At 41.1% G+C, this 23,336-nt stretch overlaps 1 protein-coding gene across 2 annotated transcripts in view; it reads left to right on the forward strand.

The window, feature by feature from the left end:
• MAP2K5 (mitogen-activated protein kinase kinase 5) overlaps positions 1 to 23,336 on the forward strand; it is a 3,489,187-nt gene that overhangs the window by 2,086,171 nt on the left and 1,379,680 nt on the right. The gene's annotated exons all lie outside the window — the stretch shown is intronic.

Genomic DNA, 23,336 nt, shown 5'->3' on the forward strand with positions numbered 1-23,336 from the left:
CTATATGCACCTACAGGAATGCATGGATCATGCCATCCCAAGAAAAAAACAAGGCTCACTCCTCCAAAAATAGGAGACCAGTCTGGAGGACCCCAACCATGAACAAGCTATACAACAAAAGGAGGAGACTACTACATGACAGGGCCAAAACCCTAAAAGGGAAGGCATCCCTGATCAGTATTAGCAAAAAACTTCGCTCCACCATAAAAGCTTCAAAGGCAAACTTCGAAAGAAAAATTGCCAAAGACTCCAAAGATAATCACAAGGCATTCTTCAGTTACGTCAGGAACCTGGGAGGAATCACCCAGATCTGCTCATAGCTAGTACAAAATGGCACAAAATCCACGGAATCAACTGACATTGCCAACATTCTGGCTGAAGGGCCTGTGTCTTTTCCAGATGAATGTAATCCCCCAGATATCTCAGACACACAGGTAAAAGCAGCCCTCTCCAAAGCTAAAAACACAGCGTCTATGGGACCAGACAGAATAACGGGCTGTGTCCTGCACGAGCTCCAGGAAAAACTAAACCCCCACTTAAATTCACTATTCCAACTCAGCCTTAAAACAGGTTATGTACCCAAGGAATGATGTACAGCAACAGTGATCCCTCTCCACAAGGGTGGCCCCACAACGGATCCTGGGAACTATCGGCCCATAAGTCTGACTAGCCTAATTTGCAAGGCTATGGAGCGTATTATTATGGATCTCATAAACAGACGTCGGGAACCTCCAGACACTGGACCCTACCCAGTTTGGTTTTGTTAAAGGCAGATCCTGCCTCCTAAACCTGGTTGACTTTTTTGAAACAGTCACCAAAGCCATAGATGAGGGAAAGGCAGTCCACGTTGCCTATCTGGACCTCGCTAAGGCTTTCGACACAATACCTCACTCTGGAATCATAAACAAACTAACCAGCTTAAACATCAACCCATATGTCACAAGATGGGTTACAAATTGGCTTACGGATAGAACGTATGTGGTCAGGGTTGGAAATGCCATGTCCGTCTCTAAACCTGTTACAAGTGGAGTCCCACAGGGTTCATTCCTGGGGCCCCTCTTGTTCGGTATATACTTCTCTGAAGTACAGGCCAGCACAAAAGGACTGTGGCTTACCAAGTTCGCCGATGATTGCAAGCTGGGAGCCATAATAGTCTCCCCAGCCCACACAAGCATCCTCCAAAAGGGTCTTATGGAGACAGATGCCTGGTGTCAAAGTCATGGCCTCAAACTAAACGCCAAAAAATGCATAGCCATCCCCTTTGGGAAAAACAAAGTGCCCACTAATTACCACATAGGAAGTAACCCACTAAGTACAGAAGAAGTAATTAGGCATCTTTGGACCCAGGTTGATAGTAATCTCTCCTTTGACAATCACATTGCCAAAATAGTCAGAAAATCCTTCTACATTACCCATCTTATAACTAAAGGGTTCTCGTCTAGATCTAGAGAGGTCATTGTGCCCCTATACTCATCACTCATCAGACCCATAAAAATGAGTACAATGCCCCATTTGGGATGTACCTTACTAGGCACCTGCAGCAGCTGGAGAGACCCCAAAAGTTCCTTACCAAAAGGATCATGGGCCTCAAACAGTTGCCCTATGCAACTAGGCTAAAGAAACTACAGCTCTACTCAGTTGCTTACCGCCTGCTCAGAGGTGACCTCTGCCTGAATTACAAGGCCATGTCCAACCCAGAATCAATGGACATGCTCCACCTAAAAAAAAACAAATCCATTAGAGCCACAAGCTCCTCGGGCTTAAACCTCAGCGCAGCAATAAATAGGACATGCTGGAGGGATAGATTCATATCCCAAGGGCTTCCCACACTCTGGAATAAAATCCCAATTCACGTAAGACAAAGCCCCTCTCTGGCCCTCTTCAAGAGAAATCTTGATGAGTGGATGGGAAACCATAAGTTTGCACCTGGGATCACTCCAGTGGTGCTACTGGAGAGCCAAACACATTTTCGGCTAGGCTTATAAATGCCGTAGGACAGATAGCCTAGTATAAACCTATGAACCTATTACTATAAATTCAGCAAATTGTCGCTGACTCCAATCCAGACCCTAGACTTTATAGGAGCACAGTTGGACACTGTCCAGAAAGGGTACACAGTTTAAGACTTCATGTTTCTTACATTCTTCAGGCTCATCTTCCTTCAGTGGAGGCTTATCTGCGGGCTCTGGGTTCCATGGCAGCCACAATCAGTCTTCTTCTCTTTGCACGACTTTGTATGCGAGTTCTCCAGTGGACACTAGCAGTTCAGTGGTCCCTGTTAGAGCTACCCTTGTCCCATCCAGTTCAGATTTCCCGGGCTTGCAGAGAGTCTCTTCTCTGGTGGATTCTCTCCCTGGATCTTGTCAAGAGATGTCCCTTTGTTCCGTCCTTTCCCACAACCACAATGACCACGGATGCTTCCCAGCTAGGGTGGGGGCATTGCTCGAGAAGAACTGTCCAAGGCACGTGGTCCCCTTCCAAGACAAATTTGCATATCAACGTCCTGGAGATGAGAGCAGTTCTTCTAGCAGGGCAGGCCCTTCATGCCCATCTTCCTCTAGGGACTATTGCTATTCAGTCAGACAACATGTCAGTAGTCTGGTATATCAACAAACAGGCAGGGCAGAACCAGATCTTACTCCCTTTGTCCGGAGGCCATGAGAGTGTGGGAATGGGTGATTTCTACCAACCACTTTCTGGTGGCAGCACACATTCCGGGAAGGTCCAGCATACTAGCGGACAGGCTTAGCAGGACTATTCTGATCCCTTATGAGTGGTCTCTGAATCCTTCAGTAGCGGAATAGATCTTCCTCCAGTGGGGTCAGCCTTGCTGTGATCTCTTCACATCTCTTTCCAATGCAAAATGCAGCAAATTCTTCGCTCGGAAGCCCCCAGAGATGCACTGGTTCATGCTTAGTCTCCCTGTCTTGTTTATGCTTACCCTCAGTTTCCTCTCATTCCGAAGTTTCTTCAGAAAGCTCGCAGGTTGGGGAGCACAGTAATCCTCATTGCCCCATTCTGGCCTCGTCAAGTCTGATTCCCCTCCCTTTGGACTCACATGGTAGTTCCACCATGAATCTTGGATCCGGTTCCGGATGTCATTTCGCATCCCTGAGGGATTCCTCACCCAGACCTGGACAGTCTTAAACTCACTGCTTGGCTGCTCCAGTTCCATTAATTATTAGGATTCCTGGTATATCCTCTCTAGTTAAAACCATTTTGATGGTGGCTCACAAGTCTTCCACCAGAAAAATGTATTGTAGCAAAAGTGGAAATGGTTCTCTATATGGGCCTCTCAACGGGACCTAGATCTGTTCATGGCTCCAGTTTCGGCTGTTTTGGACTTTCTAGCAGGTATCTTTTACCAAGGTGCTAGCTCCTCCACCATTAAAGTCCAACTGGCTGCCATCCCTAACTTCCATGTGGGGGAAAACATGGCATCCCTAGCTTCTTCCATACTTTGCAAGACCTTCCATAAAGGTACCTTCCTTTTAAGACCTCCATTGAAAGATCCTACACCTCCATGGGACCTCACCTTTGTACTTCAGGCTCTAGTCTCTCCTCCTTTTGAACCCGCGGCATCAGTAGATTTACAATTCCTGTCTTGGAAAACTGCCTTTTTGTTAGTTATCACTTCTGCTAGGAGGGTATTGGAACTTCAAGCGTTGTCCATTAAAGTTCCTTACATGTTTTTTCATAAGGACAGGGTTTCCCTGCGTACTAATCCTTCCTTTCTTCCCAAGGTGGCTTCAGAAGCCAGTATCAATCAAACTATCAATCTTCGTGTTTTCTTTCCAAATTTCCAAAATGTGGTCAAATACAAATTACACTTGCTGGATGTGCACAGACAACTGAGGTTTTATTTACACAGAACAAAATCCTTTCACAAATCTGATCAGTTGTTTATATCCTATTCGAAACCTTTTCTGGGCAAGCCAATTTCTAAAGTGACCATTGCTCGCTGGATTTCCCAATGTATCATTCGAGCATATTCTGATAGAGGCATTTCCCCTTCAGGTCAGGTGAAAGCCCACTCCACTAGGTCCATGGCTACCTCAGTGGCTTTTTGTTCTAGGGTATCGCTGGATGATATTTGTTCTGCAGCTACTTGGTCCTCATCTCATACCTTCATATCTCAGTATAAGTTGGACATTGTATCCAAGAGTAGGGCATCCTTTGGCCCTGCAGTGCTCTGGAATATCCTTCCATGAGGGGTACCCAGGTGTTGGTAGCTGGGGACTCTGTCCCACAGGTTGAAGACCAAATGAAGTTAACTACTTCAGATAAAGAAGTTATGTACTCACCTTAACATTCCATCTGAGTAATTGTACTTTATTTGTCTTCAGCCATCCCCCCTTCTTCCCCCTGACCTTGTCACTATTGTTTTAACCTTGTATTTGGAAGAGGAGCACTGTAGTGGCTCTCTTGGTTTATTCCTGGCTTAGTTATTGGGAGCCATTAGTGGTAAGGTCTGATTGGGTTGGGCTTGTGTTATCATGAGCCAGCAAACTCGATTTGAGGGAAGGAAGGAGACGGGAGCATTATGGGTAAGGGGAGGAGCTTGGAGCTCAGATCAGATGCTAGTGATGCGGCCATCTTGGATCCAGTTTGGATCCGAATAGCCACAGGTTGAAGACAAATGAAGTACAACTACTCAGATGGAACGTTATAGTGAGTACATAACTTCTTTTCTTATATGCATAGCCAGCCTTAGGCATAGGCCAACTAGGCAACCGCCTGGGGCGCCCCTCTAGCAGGGGCACTTTTTCAGTATTTATTTGGTGGAGGTAGACCAGGATGGGGGGCACCAGTTGGTGTGGAGGGGCACCGTGGAGCCCTTTTGTCTAAGGCACCAGTTGACCTAAGGCCACTCCTGCGTATATGCAACTTGTTTATTGACATATTTAGAGAAGTAAGAACTTAATGACAATATAAATAAATATGAATGACAGTTAATATTTCTTTATCTGCACTAGACAGAGGCCACATGTTAGTGCAGTTTTGTCTGTCATACAATAATTAAAGGGAAATCTTTCAGTAACTTGTATGCAGCTTGGTTTTGGAACTATTAATGTAAATATGAATAGGCAGTACTAGCTTATGGGCATCAGTAGAATGTAGCTAAAGAAATGCCTGGAGTAGTCACAAAGCTTTAATGAGCATTGCAGTCCTTTTGCCAGCTTCTGTGGGGGAGGGGGTTAGGGCTGAACTAAGAAAACATCAGTGACATTTCCCAAGTAAGCAGAGCTGATATTCAGCAGATATGGTGAGGAAAAAAAGTCCCCCCCCCCCCAAAAAAAAAAAAAAATGCTAGTAACACTTATTTTTTTAGTATCCAGCTGTAAACATGACATCAACAATGTTTGCACTCACAAAGACATCCTAGATACTTTTCCTTTTCATTTGATGTTTTATTCTTAGGGAAAGCAAAGCATTTTAGTAATTTTACTGCCATTTATGGAAGTTTGTATTATACTTGCAGGTGATTGTGTGTATTGAAGTTTTAAGACTACAGAGGCTATCCTCTCTTTCATAATGCCTTAGTAACTTTCTGGCTAAGATGAACAATGTATATATTTAAGGTGTCTTGCACTTTGGAGTCTGCTTTCATGTACTTCTCCCACCTATGTGGCACCTCTGGCAGAGTCTGAAAATATATAGATAGTTCTTTCAAAGTTTTAGGGCCACTAATATACATAACTCTCAACTTCAACCTCTTAGAGCAACAAATCTGGACAAAGCCTTAAATAAAAGTGGACAAAGGCCCAAAAATAGGGAAAAATGTTAAATACTGTTCTTATTAACTTAGAAAGTTTATAGAGTAACAGGTTGTGCATTAGCATGAATTTTCTGAAGGATATAAAGTTTGAAACTCAAACGTGTCATTATTTTCTAACTTCAGTCATTAATTATTTGCCACTGATTTACCAAAAAAAACACAATTTTATGAAAAACGGACCAAATCTAAGTAAAAAATCTGGTCATTCTGCGAAAATCTGTACAGTTGAAAGTTATACCAATATATCGGGTACTATGTTGCTAAAAATTGCTTTCTAGCCATCACCCTTTGATTTATTTTTAGATAAGCACCAGAACCGTACAGCATAGTGTTTCTGGAAGCAGTCTCCATCTTTTATCTACTTGTTTGCCTTTCAGGCTAATCTTTGAGTACTGCTGGCAGACTGTTTAACATAGGATAGCCTAAAGTGGGGCAGTCTCACGGTATACATTCTTCCACATGCGAGGCTTTGTGAAGTCAAACTAAAAAAGATGTTTGGACTAGGAGTTGATCCAAATACTACTGTGCATTTCTTACCTCATTAATAATCTAGACATGCCCCCCCCCCGACATACACACCTATGAGCTTTAACAAAACATTTAAAAATATATTGAAAATAGTTCTGGATTATACAATCAAGTTGATCTTTGCTAAGCTGAAATAAGAGATCCGAAAGAATTGTTCCTGTACAGCAATTGGCGTATGGTACTCTTTTTTTCAAGATGTTCCCATGCTTGGGAGTAGATGCACACTAATGGTGCTGCACACCTTTGCTACCTGTGGTCAGGTGTGAGGTTATAACTGGTTTAATTATCATTCATAATAGAAAATCATTGCTGGTGCAGTTTGTATTATTGTGCTGGCATTGATTTACATTTGCTTTTCTTTTAAAAATTTTCTTTGACTGTCTGGCCAAAACTTCTCTCATATATATATATATATATATATATATATATATATATATATATAAAACACACACACACACAAAGTTTCAGTATGTTAGGTTCATCTAGTTGTTGCTTTATGTGGACTTAACTCCAGAAATTGAGGAAGACTGAGGTATAAATGGTGATATGGTGCATAGGCTACATAAGAAAGATCTTCTCCTACTCCACCAATTCTTTTTTCATGACTGGCACAATTCAAATCTTGAACCTTGCAGTCACCGGTAAACTTTCTGCATTTGCATACCATTTGTTTTTCTCTGCTGTATTTTCAACTAAGAATGAGAGAAGGTGGTTTCTTGAGATGCTGGTCAGATGGTCCCCTTGACACCTGCTGGGTGGTTAATAGCTGTTCTGGAGATTCTTCTTGGAGTGTTGGTTCAGAACAATTGCTTCCTAGGGGGTAGAATCATGAGGTATTTGACCTTTTGGGTCTCCTAGTCAAGAATAATTCTCAAAAGCATGGAGCTGATGCTGCTCTGTCCTAGTCAAGAATTGTTCTCAAAAGCACGGAGTTGATGCTGCTCTGGTCCTTTGAGAGACCTGCAAAAGGTATGCCCCTTGCACATCCATGCATAGCCCCCCTTTTCCCATTTTTTGCATATATGAGGTCAGTGTGTCACTTCAATTACCATCAACTAGAGCCAGTGTTCCCATCTGAGTGACTAGCCGTTATTCTGATGTTCTTCCATACTACACACATGCACACCCACACTCATATGAACGGCCAAGTTAGTGTGTCCACTCCACATATAGCATGTCTTTGTAATGTGGGGGGGAAGTTGGAGCACTTATGAAAAACCCATGCAAACATAGGAAAGACATGCAGACTCCACACAGGAGACTCTCCAGCCAAGAATCAAGCTAGAGAGCCTCTTGAGGTGATAATGCTATGCGCTGCACTACTGTGCCGCACCTGACTCTGACAGATGCATCCATAAATATTCTTGTAACCTTTCCTCTGCCGAGTCAGTTTGGCACCCTATCCATCCAGTCTGACTTTGAAGGTCATACCTTTGAGCTACCAGAGTTGATGCATGTACATAATCTTTTAGAGATTTCTCTTTATCCTGTTTGTGCTGGTCAGTGAGTGAGCATGTAACGTGCTCAACTGCACAGGAGATTGGGTACTTGTTTGACTTTTGATAGTGCCTAGAATCATGGAGTGCAGGACTTCACTATTAGAGTTTCTGATTGGATGGCAGCACATGCCCTATCACAGGCCTCTGCCATGTATGAGCCACTTTCAGTATGCACTTGGCAGTGAAAGGGCCTCACTCATCTTAACTCCTCACTTCAGTTCATACACTGATAGTTGAATACTAGGCTAACTACCCTTATGGGGCATTTTAATCCTAGCTAATTATCCTGTTAGTTAAAATTACTCATACCTAGTTCCAAGGTCAATATTTATATACTATCCATAGGATTGTGATCAGTACTGGGTAACTGAGTGATTATTTGTAGGGAGTACTGTTGAGCATTTATAGGGAACCATATTACAGAGCTTCATTTAGATGCTGCATCTGTCCATAAGTAGTACTGGGGTTATTCCTGGGGTAAATTTCCACCTTTCCATTCATAGATCCAAGTTGCACTTGAATAGAGACAGAGATTAACTTTGGTTTTATATCTAGGGGGAGTCTGTTCCAGAGTAGTGATAAGCTGTGAGAGATGTACCTGTCTTGTCAAACTATTCTGTTTAATTTGCAGAAGAGGTTTTGGTCCCTGAAGAATGTACTTTTGATATCAACTGACCTCTGGATGTGCACTAGGTGTATCAGTATATAGGGTAAGAGGATGCCTTATAAGCCAGACACTGGTCCCCCCTCAGCTGTTGGTAGGGAACTGAGTATACTGACAGTGCTTTGAGGTGGTCCATGTAAAAGTTATGTTTTAGGCCCTGTATTCTGTTTGTGGGGAACCTCTGGCCATGTTTGAGTTAATGCATATACCTGGACAGACATGCATTCCAAATGGGGCATTGTACTCAATGACTGGTCTGATGAGCGCAAAGTAAAGTGGACAATGTCATCCCTGAACTTGGAAGCTATCCCTTTGCTTATAAGCAATATAGAAGGAGTTTCATACTACTGTGTAAAGTTACTATCCACATATGTTCCAAAATCCCAAACTTTAGGGTCGACTCGTGCAGACATATTGTTTAATGTGGCAATTTCTTGGGGTAGTGGGTTTTCTAAAGCAAACACTTATGCACTTTATGGCATATAGTTTTACTCCATGGCTCTAACACCAGTTATTTGTTTTGGGCAAGCCTTCCTGCAGAATGGCTGCATCATTTGAGGATTCAGTGATTGCTCCTCACTTGCAATTATCTGGAAACTTTGTTAGCCAGAGAGCCTTGGTGTTTACCTTTAATTCAAAGAAGTAGATGCCAAGCAGGAGAAGTCCAAGTACCAAACTCTGTGGAAACCCACTCATGACTGAACTTTTTGAGGAGGTAGTTTCCTTTATCCTGACATTTTGAGACCTAGCTGTGAGATAGTTTGCAATCCAGTGGGTGTCATAGGAGTTTATTCTCAGCTGAGTACGTTTCTTCCCTATGTCTGAGTGGGATTTTTTTGTCAAAAGCGTTGGCCAGATTTTGGTAGGTGGTATGCACCGTCTTGCCTTCATCCATTGCTTTGGTGGTCTTTTTGAAGAAATCTATTAGGCTGAGTAAGCAAGACTTGCATTTGACAAACCTAAACTGGGATGGGTCCAGTGTTTGGAGGTTCCCTCTGTCTTTATTGATTAATTCCATAATACATCTTTCCATGGCCTTGTAAATGAAGCTGGCCAAAGTTATGGGTCAGTAATTACCCGTCTCACTGAATCGTCCCTTCCTTTGTGCAGGGGTATGAACTTTACTATCCTGCATTCACGTTGTACAAAACCTATGTGGAGGCTGAGATCAAACAGCATTGTTAGGAGTGCAGATGAACCATGCTTCATGCTATTTAAAATGCATCCTGGAATATTGTCATGGCCATTGATGTATTTTTGGCTTTGATCTTGCATGAAGGCAAGAATGGGGGTGGTGTCAGTTAACTGGGATATCTTAAGAGATAGTAGAGGGTGAAATAGGGTTGAAGCTGGAGCTGAATTTATCAGCTTCTGTATAAGTTGTGTCATTCACAATCAGCTCAGCACATTGCTGCGTAGAGCTCTTGAGAATGTGAACATAGCTAAATAAGTCTGTCTAGTTGTCCTTTGCATTGGTGGCTAACTTTGTCTTAAACTTGGCTGTGGTGGTTTTGATTCAACTCCTGAGTTGCTTCTTATTTTAATGGTGATGGCTCTAACCTGCTGTGAGTTACTCTTCTGATATCTGGCTATGATTTTCTTCATTTTTTAGTAAACCTTGTTAATGTAGTTCTACCAGGGAGAGTTATTTTTTGGGGGGGGTTAGCCCATTGTTTGTTCCTAGAGGATACAGTTGCTTCTGTACAATTGTTAAGTTAGTAGGTTATGTTCTTGTGTACTCAGCAGAGTTTAATGTGTTTGGGGGATTTGAAATTTCCCAGGGTATCACTTAGAAGTAGGACATTTGAATTGGAGAAGTTTCTAAAGATTCTAGTGGTTGCTGGTATTTTAAATTTCAAATTTATTTCTAGGGGAAGCAGTTTTGTGGTCTCACTTGATGAGTGAAGGGTGATATGCAAGGGGAATGGAGTGCAGCTGTTATCCAGGGTGGTACATCTCAAGTCATCAACACCTACATATACTATAACAGAGTTATATTGTTACTTGCTCTTAAAGGGCATGAATGGGTGCATAATCTGACTGATTCTGGAACCAGACAAGAAATTGCTCAGCTTGGTAACAGATACATCTGTCTTACAATGGAGTTTTCTATGACTAGAATATTTGTTTGGGTAAATGTTTGCCTTATGGGCTTAGCATCTAAGACTTTGGGACTCCTAATGCTATGTGAAGTTGTAGGCTTTGCAATCAGAGAGTTTTGCTGAAGACATTTAATGTCTTTGTTACATTTTGGACTTCACTGTGGTTTAGGTAAGTGGGTTGTTTAAGTAACAGGTGATTGGTCAGACAGCATGGGGCAATTCTTACATTGTCTCAAGATATATGCATCTCAGTCAGACTGGCTCCAGACATTGTGGGGAAGTGATGGTTCATGGTTTAACAGGAGTAATATTGAGGAGGTATCTATACTGTTGGGGGAGGTAGTTGGTTTAGTTCTAATTTGCAGAGGTGCAGGGTATCAGGTGGTGATACCAACTGATTTAGAAGGCTTAGGGTAGACAAATGAAATTTATTTTTATTACCCTAGGTATGGTTTGCAGCAAATACCTCATAAAGATTTCCATTCATACTGTATTCCTTGCCTAGGCCCTGACCACAACGTACCTCACTGTCGGTTTTGTGCCTTATTTAAACAACGAACTATCCATCGTTGGTATATTTTCGCTTCTAAATATTTTGGTGCTTGGTTCAATTATCCAGATATGTATTCGGTAAGCCATCCGACTACCGACATTCTGAAAAAAACGCAAAGATAAAGACAGAGACAGGCCGCCTAGGTCCAAAGCTTCCAACGACGCTTCTCCTAAGCCAGTCGCCAGTTCGCTGGTACTCAGTGAGGTGCTTTCGCAGCCCCCTGATACCCACTACTTCAGATTCGCAGGCCTCTGCTGAGACCCATTCGGAGTCCGGTATGCCGCGAGATGCTTCAACTGTGGAACCTGCGGATGTCTCTACCTTGGATGGGTCCAGAGCCGCTGTGTAGGCACCGGCTTCTAAGGGTGTATTCAGGCCTACTGACTTGCATATTAAACCAACGCCATCTTCTTCTTCAAGGCCTAAAACTCGAACCATGCCTAGAAAACCAATGCCCAGATCACATGGTCAGGCCTCTATGCCTAAAACACAAATGATAAGAATGGCTGAAGACCTTATTACTTTAATCAGGGGAAGCCGACCTTCCCCCTCTAAGAGACCTAGGACTGATTTTGCTTATGATACTTCTGACCAGGATTCTGAAATTTCTGTTTCCTCTGATGACCAGGATTTACCCTATGAGGATTCTGATGCTGAGGACTCTATTCCCTCTGCCCCCCCCCCCCCCCAGAGGATTTCTCTTTTGGTGAAACCTTGCATACTCTTAGGGAGCATTTTCATTGGGAAAGTCAGGATTAATTACTCTGATTCTAAGAAGAGGCTTAGGGATTTCTTACTCCTGCCCCAGCACAGGCCTTTAGCTATCCCTCCTGTACTAGACATTGTTGGTGATGCCTTTTTGGAATCTAGCTTTGCACCTGACTCTTTACCTCCTGCTCCCAGAAAACCTGATAGATATTACAGGGTTTCTGACTCTCACAAGTTCCTTTTCAAAAATCCTACTGCGGATCCTGAGACCATTTCACAGGGACCAAAGGGCATTAAGGCTACTACTGTCAAAAATCCTACCCCCCCCTGATAGTGACTCCAGGGCTCTAGATAGATGGGGTAAGAAGATATACACTTCTGCAACCTTGGCCATTAGGGCCTTAAACTTACAGTTTCATATGTTAAAGTATCAGCAGCATATTATTGGATTGCTTAAACAGAAAATGATGTTTATTCCTGATTGTGCTGAAAATAACGATTTACAGGATTTAATGCATTCTGCTGAAGAGGTTGGAAAACATACTTTGCAGTGTGGTTTTGATTCACTAGAGGCATCTTGCAGTGCTGCTGTCACTGGGTCTGTACTTAGAAGGCATGCTTGGCTTAAGGAACAATCCGTGCCAGATCATGTTAAAGCTAAATTACTGGATGCTCCCGTAAATCAGGGCCACCTGTTTGGCAACAAGGCAGAAGAAGTTCTTGAAAAGATGGAGGAAAAAGCTAAATCTATACAAACTGTTAAAGATTTCTTACAAGTACAACTTCCAAGATTTAGTAGGCATTGGCCCTCTAAGAACTGGTCCTTTCCTGCTTTTTCCAGGCCTTCTCAGTCCAAACCCAGATCCAGCAGAACACCCAGGCTTCAGTCGCAGGGTACACACAGGACTAAGCAGTGGGGGGCTCCTACTTCCAAATCTGGGAGTAGTAAAACTCGCCCCTATGGTAAACTGTCTCAATGACTTAACTTTAAAACTTCCAAGCACTTCTCAACTGACTGCTCCTTTGGAGGGAAAGATTGCTCTGCATGCAAAAAACTGGGAACTCATTACCCAGGACAAATGGGTTTTAAATGTAGTTTCCCAAGGGTACAGATTTCACTTCCACACGTTACCAACCCCAGACGGGTGGCCAGATCTACCCCCAAATCAGTGGGCAGAGGCTCAAAAGCAAGTACTCTCTCTCTTAAGCATAAAGGCTATTCAAACTGTACCAGAAGAGAAAAAGGGACAAGGTATCTATTCAAGACTTTTCCTGGTACCCAGAAAAGATAACTCATGGCATCCTATCCTGGACCTGTCTACCTTAAACACTTTTTTGGTGATTCCAAAATTCAAGATGCTAACTCTTCACCAGTTGCTTCCTATGCTAGGCAAAGATGCCTGGTTGGCAACACTCGATTTAAAGGAAGCATACCTGCACATCCCAATCAGGGAATCTTGCAGAAGATACCTATGCTTCAAAGCAGGCTACATGCACTATCAGTTCTCTGCACTGCCCTTTGGCTTATCTACTGTATCTAGGGTATTCACAAAGTGCTTAGCTCCAGTCATTGCATTTTGTAGGCAAAGAAATATTCAAATATACCCATACCTGGACGATTGTCTAATTCAGGCAGAAAGCCAGGACAAACTTCTGAATCATCTGGCTTTTGTACAAAAGGTGCTAACTTGCCTAGGGTACACCATAAACAAAAATAAATCACACCTGGTACCCTGTCAACAAATTATATTCCTGGGAGCAAGCTTGAATACAACTTCCCAGATGGCTTTCCTCATGCCAGAGAAGCAAATTAATTTGACAACCTACTTCAAACTAATGGCCACAAAAACCCTGCTATCTGCAAGGCAAATACTGCAAGCCTTGGGGTTCATGGCCTCCTGCATTCTTCTAATTCCATATGCAAGACTGCATATGAGGAAACAACAGTGGTATCTAAAAAGCCTATGGTGTCAACATTCTCAGGATCTAGAAGCAATGATTCCTATCATACCTTGCCAGTGGCTAGGGTTCCTTTGCTGGGCAGAGGCCTGCCACCAGAACAAGGGACTACCATTCACTCTACCCCCTGCCACCCAAACCCTAACAACAGATGCATCAAACTATGCATGGGGGGCTCACCTGGCAGGGAAGTGCATTCAGGGCAAATGGAACCCAAGTCAAATGCACCTGCATTTCAATCAAAAAGAAATGTTAGCTGTACAGAATGCTCTGACAGCCTTCAAGGACCACATTCTTCCAGGACAATTAATGGTAAAGACGGACAACACCACTGTTATGTGGTACATAAACAAGCAGAGGGGTACCCATTCTTACCCCCTCTGCAGACTAGCCATGGCACTGTGGAATACAGCCTTGAGCTACCAAGTGCATCTACAGGCTCAATTCCTGCCAGGAAAACTAAACACACTGGCAGACGGACTAAGCAGAAACCTCATGGACCCACACGAGTGGAAACTGGAACCAAAGACTTTCAACATGTTGGCAAACAAGTGGGGGAGCCCAGATATAGACTTGTTTGCCTCCGCACAGAACTACCAATTGGACAAATTTTGCACAAGGACTCCCCACAAACAAGCTTGGAAAGTGGATGCTCTGTCCTTCAGCTGGAAAAACCTATCAGTTTATGCCTCTCCTCCTCTGCCTCTCTTCTCCAAAGTACTACTAAAGATCAAGCAGGACAAACCAAGGATGATATTGATTACACCAGACTGGCCATGCCAACACTGGTACCCTCTCTTGCGCAGTGTGTCACTGTTGGCTCCATGGCACCTGCCTCAGACCCCTACCCTGTTGTCTCAGCAGGAGAACCAGATTCTGCACCCTCAGCTTCAAACCCTGAACCTAGCAGCCTGCCTAATTACCTAATCTCTCCTTTACCATCCCTCAGTAAACAAGTGTTGGATATCATTTTAGAGGCAAGGAGGCCTAGTACTAGAAAATCCTATGCTGAAAAATGGAAAAGATTCTGTGCCTGGAACCAATCTCAAGGTATGGGCACAGCAGCACCTAACTTACCTCAGATTCTTCAATACTTAACTGATATGCTTCACAAGGGCCTTTCTTTTTCCACCATCAAAATTCATGCCTCAGCCATTTCAGCTCATTATAACACAGAACCACCCCTCTTCTCTCATCCACTGCTCAAGCAGTTCCTCAGAGGGGCCAAAAACTTAAGACCACCCAGGGGAGCCCCAACTCCAGCCTGGGACCTTAACTTTGTATTGGAGAAACTCACTCTTCCTCCTTTCGAGCCAGCTGCAAGTGCATATTTAAAATTCCTTTCTTGGAAAACAGCCTTCCTTTTAGCAATCACTTCAGCAAGAAGGGTATCTGAATTACAGGCCCTTATGGCAGTGGAGCCTTTCATCATCTTTCATGTGGACAGGGTGTCCCTCAGAACCAATCCCTCCTCCATGCCCAAGGTGGTATCCAGTGTGGCTCTTAATCAGTCCATTCATTTGCCAACCTTCTTTCCTAATCCACAGAACAAAGGGGAACGGATACTGCACTCCTTAGATGTGCACAGACACCTTAGATTTTACTTGGACAGGACTAAACCTCAAAGGAAATCTGAACAACTGCTGGTGGTATTTGCTGCAGGGGCAGAGGGGAAGGCTATTTCAAAGCAAACCATTTCTAAATGGATAGGCCATTGCATTCATTTCTGCTATAAGCACCATGGAAAACCTATCCCACAGGGGATCAGACCCCATTCAACCAGGGCTGCATCTATCTCTACAGCCTTTCTCAGAGGTGTCCCTACCAGGGACATCCTAAAAGCTGCTACCTGGAGTTCTGTACATACTTTCACCAAGCATTACCATTTGCCAATTTTCTCTAAATCCAGAGCTGGCTTTGCCACTGCAGTCTTGCAGGGCCTTATAGCTGGCCCTAATGCTATCTAAATTCCTCCTCCCATCCTTAGCTTTGGGAATCTACCCAAATGTGATGACTGCAACAGTGAAACACGAAGAACATAGTACAGTTGCGTACACTTACCATGAATGTAGATGTTCGAGTGTATTCACTGTTTCAGTCCTGGTTACCCTCCCTCCAGCCCCATGACTTCTTTTGGCTATACCTCTACTCTCCTTTACTATGCTTAAAAGCTTTTTGGTGTTATTTGCTTTTTTGTTGGCGGTATAACCTTGTATATATATATTTTATTGCTTTCCATTAAGGGGGCATCTGACATCTGGGGCAAGAAAAACTGATGTAATGGTGTCGGCTGCATGTTTTATACTCCTGACTACCTGACATCACGGAAGAAGAGAGAGCAACCAACGCAGGACTCAAGACTTTGTTAATCAGGCTGATTGAGGGCTACTGCAAGCAGATAACCCAAATATGATGACTGCAACAGTGAATACACTCAAACATCTACATTTATGGTAAGTGTACACAACTGTACTTTCTCTATTCTCTTGTTGGCTTCGTTCTTAGAATGCTTTGTTACTTTATGAACACAATATTTATTATGGTTATTATCCTCCTTAAGTATCTGCATCCCAAATCCTGCTCTCTTCTTATTTCATGAATTTCACCCCTGTTTCATCATTATCCCTTTCCACTTTGAATTATAACCTTCAGTTTGTTTTATGTGTATGATCCTTAACTGTGTAGCTCTAAAGTATCCCTTCAAATTGGGTAATCCTAAATCATCTTTTTGTTTTGGGAGGATCGACTTGTCCCATTTAACTCTTGCTGTCTTCAACTCTTTATTAATATTTCCCCACAAGTTCTCCTCTAGTTGATAAAAATACCTGACCTGTATATATAACTAAATGGATTAAAAATATTTTCACCTCTTGTATCTTACTATTCACATGCATAAACAATAGCTTCCATTTTTCACTTTTTGTATTGTCTTTTGTTTGGTCTCTTCCCACATATCCTCAGCTGCCATAATAGAAGCCTTTTTAATCCATACTCCCAAATGCTTCATCTTATTGTATCCTCACAAAAATGGGTATTGCTGAACCAGTTCATGTGGGGGTACATAATTTATGGCTATAGCCTTTCTTTTATCTTAATTAATTTTATATTCCCAAAGATTTCAAACCGTCTCAAAATGTTCCACAAGATTGACATGTCCTTTTATGGATTTATCATGTACAAAATGACATCTGCAAATAAAATAAACTTTTCTTGATTACCATGCCAGTTATATCCTTGAATTTCTGAGTACCTTATTCTCTTTGCCAGGGGATGTGAATATAAAGCAAATAATAAAGGAGAAAGAGGACTGCCCTGCCTGGTTCCTTTTTCCAGACACAACTTACCAGAGAGGAACCTTCAACTTTAGATATTGACCTGATATTTCATACATCCTTCCAATTAACTTTATAGTATCGGGGAGTGCAAATGCTTCCATTGCCCTAGTCATAAAACCTCCAGCCTACTCTGTTGAATGTTTTCTTTGCATCAGGACCCACCAACAATGGTGGTATTTTCTTACATTCCCCTTCCCGCTGTATCATTATTGATCTAGTAATGTTGTTACAAAACCACATTAATCCATATATTTCTCTTTTGGCTACACCTTTGCCATTATTATAGCTAGTATAGACATAACTTTATAATCATGGTTTAACATTGAAATGGGTCTGTATGAATTTGGGTCTAAAGGGGCTTTACCATCTTTAGGTTGTACAGCCACCAAAGCTTTCTTCCAATGCATTGGAGCTTTCCCTCCTTTTAAAATGATGTTACAATAAATCTTACAGATCTTTATCACTTTCTTCCCTCCTAACTTCTAAACTTGCACAGGAATGCCATCTATTCCTGGAGACTTTCCTGCAGATTGATTACACATCACTGTTTTTTATCTCATCTCCTTCATCTTGACTTTTAGTTGTTGAGCCTCATCTACCTTTAACTTTGGCTTAATTAAGTCTTCTGTAAATATTTCAATTCTTTTTAATTCGCACATTCCCCTGATTTAATCCAAATTTTTATAAAATTTCCAAAATATTTCTGATACCTCTACTGGATTTCTGGTTTTCTTTTCTTGTCATAGACTCCTTAAGTTTGCCAACAACCCTTCTTACTTCCTGCTGCCCAAGTCATTGTGCTAAGTGTTTTGTGCTCTGGGATTATTATCAAAAATAGTTGCTTAACAGCAGTCTTTCTAAACACATGCATGTTAACCAAATACTCCCTTCTTATTTTCTCTTTAGCACTTTGCAGTTTCTCTCCTTCTTGTCCTGGAAATTTCCCCTTATTCTGCAGTACTTAACCTTTTGTTAGCCCCTCTAAATTATTCATGTTACTTCTTAACCATATATCTTTCTGTTTTATTTCAACCATGATTTTTATTTTATCCCACTCACAAGCTATCATTTTTGAAAAAAATGTTTGTCTTATCAAATAACTGTCAAATAGTTTCCACTACCCATTCCTTAAATTCCTCTTTTCTTAACAGGTAGGTTGGAAAGCACCCATGTCTCATTTCTACTTCATTACCCTACTTTTTATCTTACTCCTATTTCAGATGATGCACTAAAGAAAAGTGTGTGTGTGTGTGTGTGTGTGTGTGTGTGTGTGTGTGTTGAAACTTTCAATTAAATGCACATATTCCTGTGAAATACAATTTCTAACCAGTCTAACCCTGTTATTGTACCTTGGGGAATGATGTGTTAATTCTGTCTGCATTCCTACTATTGAATTAATGTCTTCCATACTAAATATTTTCATAAATTACTTCCGAAATCTAAACGTATTTGTTATGTTTTCCCTTTTAGGTCCCCTGTTGCTTCCTTACTATTGCAAATCAATTTCCATTCCTGCTTATAAGTAATATTCCCTGCTGAAGGCAGATTGTTTCTCCCAAAATGTTCATAAGTCCCATAATAACAATTTTTAATGGAGCATATATATATATATATATATATATATATACACACACCAGCATAATCCTCCTATTTTGCTAGTAGCCCAATACTACCACATATCTATCATTGTTGTCCTTTTATCCCGTCTTCTGTCATTATCAGAATCCTCTAGCAATCAGTACAATTACTTCCCTTTTTTTTGTCTCCTGTATTCTGTTGAATATTCATCCTGAAATCATTTAATTGTCAAATTCCCATGCTCATTTCTTTTCAAGTGTGTCTCTTACAACATTGTTGTTTGCAGTCTGCATTTCTTAATGTAAGTCAGTACTCTTTTTTTGTGTCTGTACTCATAAAGCTGTTGTGATAAAAAGCTATTGCTACCACCTATTTTATACATGACAGTTTTTGAATGGGTATTTACAACATTTATCTCATATGCATACATTAATATTTGGCAGGCTGATATTTTTTACAGTTGTTTCTTCTCATCTCCATTTGAACCTGTGTCATATTTTCAAGACTTTTGTTTTAATCAAAACACTCCAACAAAAAAACTAAATACTTTTTCAGAACATCCCATCCCTATTAACTTAGAACAAGTACACAGCACTGTATACATCTTCAAAAAATGAAGTTTGACCCCAAGATAGAAACAATTGCCCCAAATCAACAGCTGCACTCACATGCATTACCTAACCTAAAATTAAGGTTACCCACACTACAGCCTGTGTTCCCACTTACACTTATTGCTGCTGTTCTTTTCTTACCGCTGCCCCCTCCCAGATGTGAAAACAACTTGTATGAATTCAGAAAACATTAATTTTCAGCCCTAAGAAAAAGTGCAGTGGCTATCTTTAAATAAAACTATACTGTAGACAGTTCTACTAAATACATTAAAGTATTAAGACTGATAGGGAGGCTGCTATATCCTATTAACCTCAAATCATTTCAAACTTTATTTTCATTGAACTGCATGCCATTGTAACTTTAACATTTTGCATTTTCCACAGTAAAGAATGTTTAGAACTCTCAAGATTAATTTATTGCTCTGCAGATAGCTCATCTCCTAGTAGTAGTCTGCAGTGGGAAAAAAAAGTAGCTAACAACTGTACAGATGCATGAAGGAATCTTTGTAAATTTCAGTCAAAACAGAATGTATAACTGCCTTTAGCTGCAGGCTTCTTGTCTCCCACTGAACATTTGCTGATGGGTAAAAAAAAAAAACAAGCTGATACTTTGCATTTTTCATGACCTTCTTCATTTTGTCTTAATTTTCAAGCCTACATACTTACAAAAAGCACTTATAATAGCTTAAGCCAAGGGCATTAATCCATGCATTGTCTTTAGTAAAAATAAGAGAAAATATGTTAATACTACACACAATGTAATCAATGCACTTTTATGCCTCACTCTAACAGCTGAAGATCACAGCCTATTAACTGAAACTCACTTTTGTCCAGTCATTATTCTCTTGTTATACTATAAAGCTTATATTTCTTACAACTGAAAATTCTTGTCTACTTAATATCTTCAACACAGTCGCCAAAAAGATCCCCCACGTGTTTAGTGTCCGTAACTACAAAGCACAGAAAACTGCTTTACTATATAATATGCAGTTTATGCCATGCAATGTTTTGTACAAATACTAATAAGAACAAAAATGTTTTACTGGTAGTTACCTTTTTTTTCTTTTTAGTGTCCTTCTAAACATTAATGACATAAAGTGGGGTATATTTTACAGTCCATGCGCAAGTTTAACAGAGTCAACAAAAGTTCAGTGTTTCTCAGCCATTTATGTTTCACAAATGTGATTGATGCTTTATAATCTTCCATTTATTCAGTAATTTCAGTGTTGTGGGTGATCTTTCTGTTCATCTCCATTTCCCGGCACTAAGGTACTCCTGATACTTATAGTCAATTCCTGTGCATTTTTCGGTCTCTTGGGCATTTTCCTTTGGAACACTGTAAAATGTTTTCTCTGACAAAGTCTCTCAATGAGCTTTGTTGTCAGAAGAATGTGGATCAGAGTCCCCTTCTGTTTACTTGATCACTTTTTGTTGGGTAAACTTTATTTCCTCCTTAGCCTGTTCTACATCCAACAAATGTCTGTGATCCTCCAAGAAAAAAAAAATATTCTGAGGACAGCTGAACTCTCACACCTGCCTCAATATCCCCTGTTCACTGGGATAAATTAGCTAATCTTCATCTCGGTGTACAGGAAATAATCATAGTCCACAAGCATTCTGCTGCCTCCAGTTTTTAATAATTTTCCTTTTTTCCACAGTTTGTTAGGATCAACTCTTTCTGCTGGCATGATTGCATCTTTGCTAATACAGGTCTTAGCTGCTTTCTCATGGCCAGGTTTGGAGCATACACTCGATGTGTCCTTTTAGTTAACACATCCTGCTGTGGAATACCAGTCCAGTTTCTTATTTGTGCTTTCATAAAATTAATACAGTCTGTTGCTTCCAGTTTCTGTTTTACAACAGAAAATCTCATGTTTTCCATGTGTGATCTGTCTTCTAACTACCATTTTTTGAAACAGCATTTCTTGACAAGTTTGTCAGCCAGCCTTTCCTTCATTTCAGCTTCTGATCTTAGCAGTTTTATCAGGTCAGCTGAAGAGATAGTCAACGTTCTATTTTTTCCAACCCTTTGTTATTTGAGTTGCTATATTCCTTCAGTGTTTCATTTATTGTATTCACCTCTGTGTACATTTGATTTATTTGTTCCTGTAAATTAATGAAGATCATCTCTTGTACCAAAGCTGAAGCTTGAACTGCTTTTTGCTAAACAGGTGCAGGACGTTTCCCAGCCAGTGTTTTCTCTTCACCTTTTCTGTTTTTTTTTTCTCTATGTCCTCTAAATGTTTTCTTTGCTGGTGTCCAGGCAGTGTACTTACTTGCCAGCAATTGAATGTTACCCAAATAACAGTTACAGTGTTACTCTTTCTGTTTCTGTTTTCAAATTAGGAGAACTGAAATTAAGTTATTGATCACTGTGTAGCCATCTTGGAAGTCACCACAGATAAGTCCTTGATCCTCCCCAGGTACTTGTATGTTACTTGAGCCTTACTATATAAAAAGTGTATGCTGCACTGTGCATAGGCTTGCCCACCACATAGAAAAAACACATTTAAAATAATCAAGGTTTAGCTTAGAAAATTGTTTTACTATTAATTTGTCATCAGAGGAGCATATTTCATTGACTGTTATCCTGCCTATAACTTTTTCACTTGTAACATTAATACTGAATGGTTAACAGTTTTGTTCAGTACTTGCCATTACATTTATTTACTTCCCCGGGGCTGTGCTGAAACTGACAAAGGCCTTTTTTCTACAAGGGCTGGTCTCATTTGCGAAACATTAAGCTAGAAACTTATTAATGCTAAAATAGGGTAGCCAGTAGCCACATCAAAGGATAAAGGATAAATTGGAAGTTTGTTACGAGCATTGTGGATGTTTTCCCCAAGGTGATTGATTTCCTTTCTTAGTTCTGAAACTAGGAAAACTAGAAAAGTGACTATTAAATGGTCTTCTCTTCCCCTCAACAGTACAGTTTTAACAGAAAGCTGCTACACTTTGTCTTTGAGGTTAAACAAACAGCTGTGCATGCATCTTTTGACGTGTTATTGAAATGCGTACTTCCTTTAGAAGGTTTGTAAACATGGATTAAGCAGAGAGTTAGCTGCATTAACATTTGGTAAGGTCTGTATTGTAGTACATGAAGAAATGAACTACTGGACAGTTATTTGTTTTGAGTTGCCTTTTATTGTTCACCATCTGTGTCCTTCGTCTCCAGGCATTTGTCTAAAGCTATTCTTTTTTGTAAGAAATACAAGACGTTTCTGTTTTCTCATATCCTGAATACATTTATGAGTAATGCATTCAAAATGACCTGGTGCTTAACAGATGGATGTTCTTCGTGTTTCACTGTTGCAGTCATCACACTTGGGTTATCTGCTGCAAGTAGCCCTGAGTTGGCCTGAATACCAGAGTCTTGGGATTTCTGCGTCGGATGCTGTCTCCTCTTCCATGACGTCAGGTTGTCAGGGGTATAAAACATGCAGCTAACGCCATTACATCAGCTTTTCTTGCCATGCGGGAGCCCAAAGCAGAAGCAGTTTGCAAGTGCCGGTCGGCCGCTACCTGAAATTTTCGTTTTTCGAGTTTCAAACCTGAAGTCTTCTAAAGCTAAGTACCCCGTTAGGGAATTCTTTTTTCTTGCTCTAACCGATGTCAGAAAAAGTTAACAATTGTCTTGCCTGTGGAAAGCAAATACCTCACAGAGATTTTCATTCTTACTGCGTCATCTGTTTAGGCCCAGACCACGACGTTCCTCACTGTCGGTTTTGTGCCTTGTTTGACGTCTGAACAATTTGTCGGGCTATCTTTGTTGCTAAATTCTTTCGCTCTCGTTCTCCATATTCCAAAATGGCATTGGTAAGCCATCCAACTACTGATCTTCGGAAAAAACGTAAGGATAAAGGTAGAGACAAACCTCATAGGTCCAAAACTGCCGACAATGTTTCCGTTAAGCTAGTCGCCAGTCTGCCGGTACTCAGTGAGGTGCCTTTGCAGCCCCTGATACCCGCTTCTACAGATTTGCAGGCCTCTGCTGAGACCCATTTGGAGTCTGGTATGCTG

This window comes from Protopterus annectens, chromosome 7.part0 (assembly GCF_019279795.1).
Source record: "Protopterus annectens isolate FY-2018-M chromosome 7.part0, PAN1.0, whole genome shotgun sequence".
Classification (NCBI taxonomy): domain Eukaryota; kingdom Metazoa; phylum Chordata; order Ceratodontiformes; family Protopteridae; genus Protopterus; species Protopterus annectens.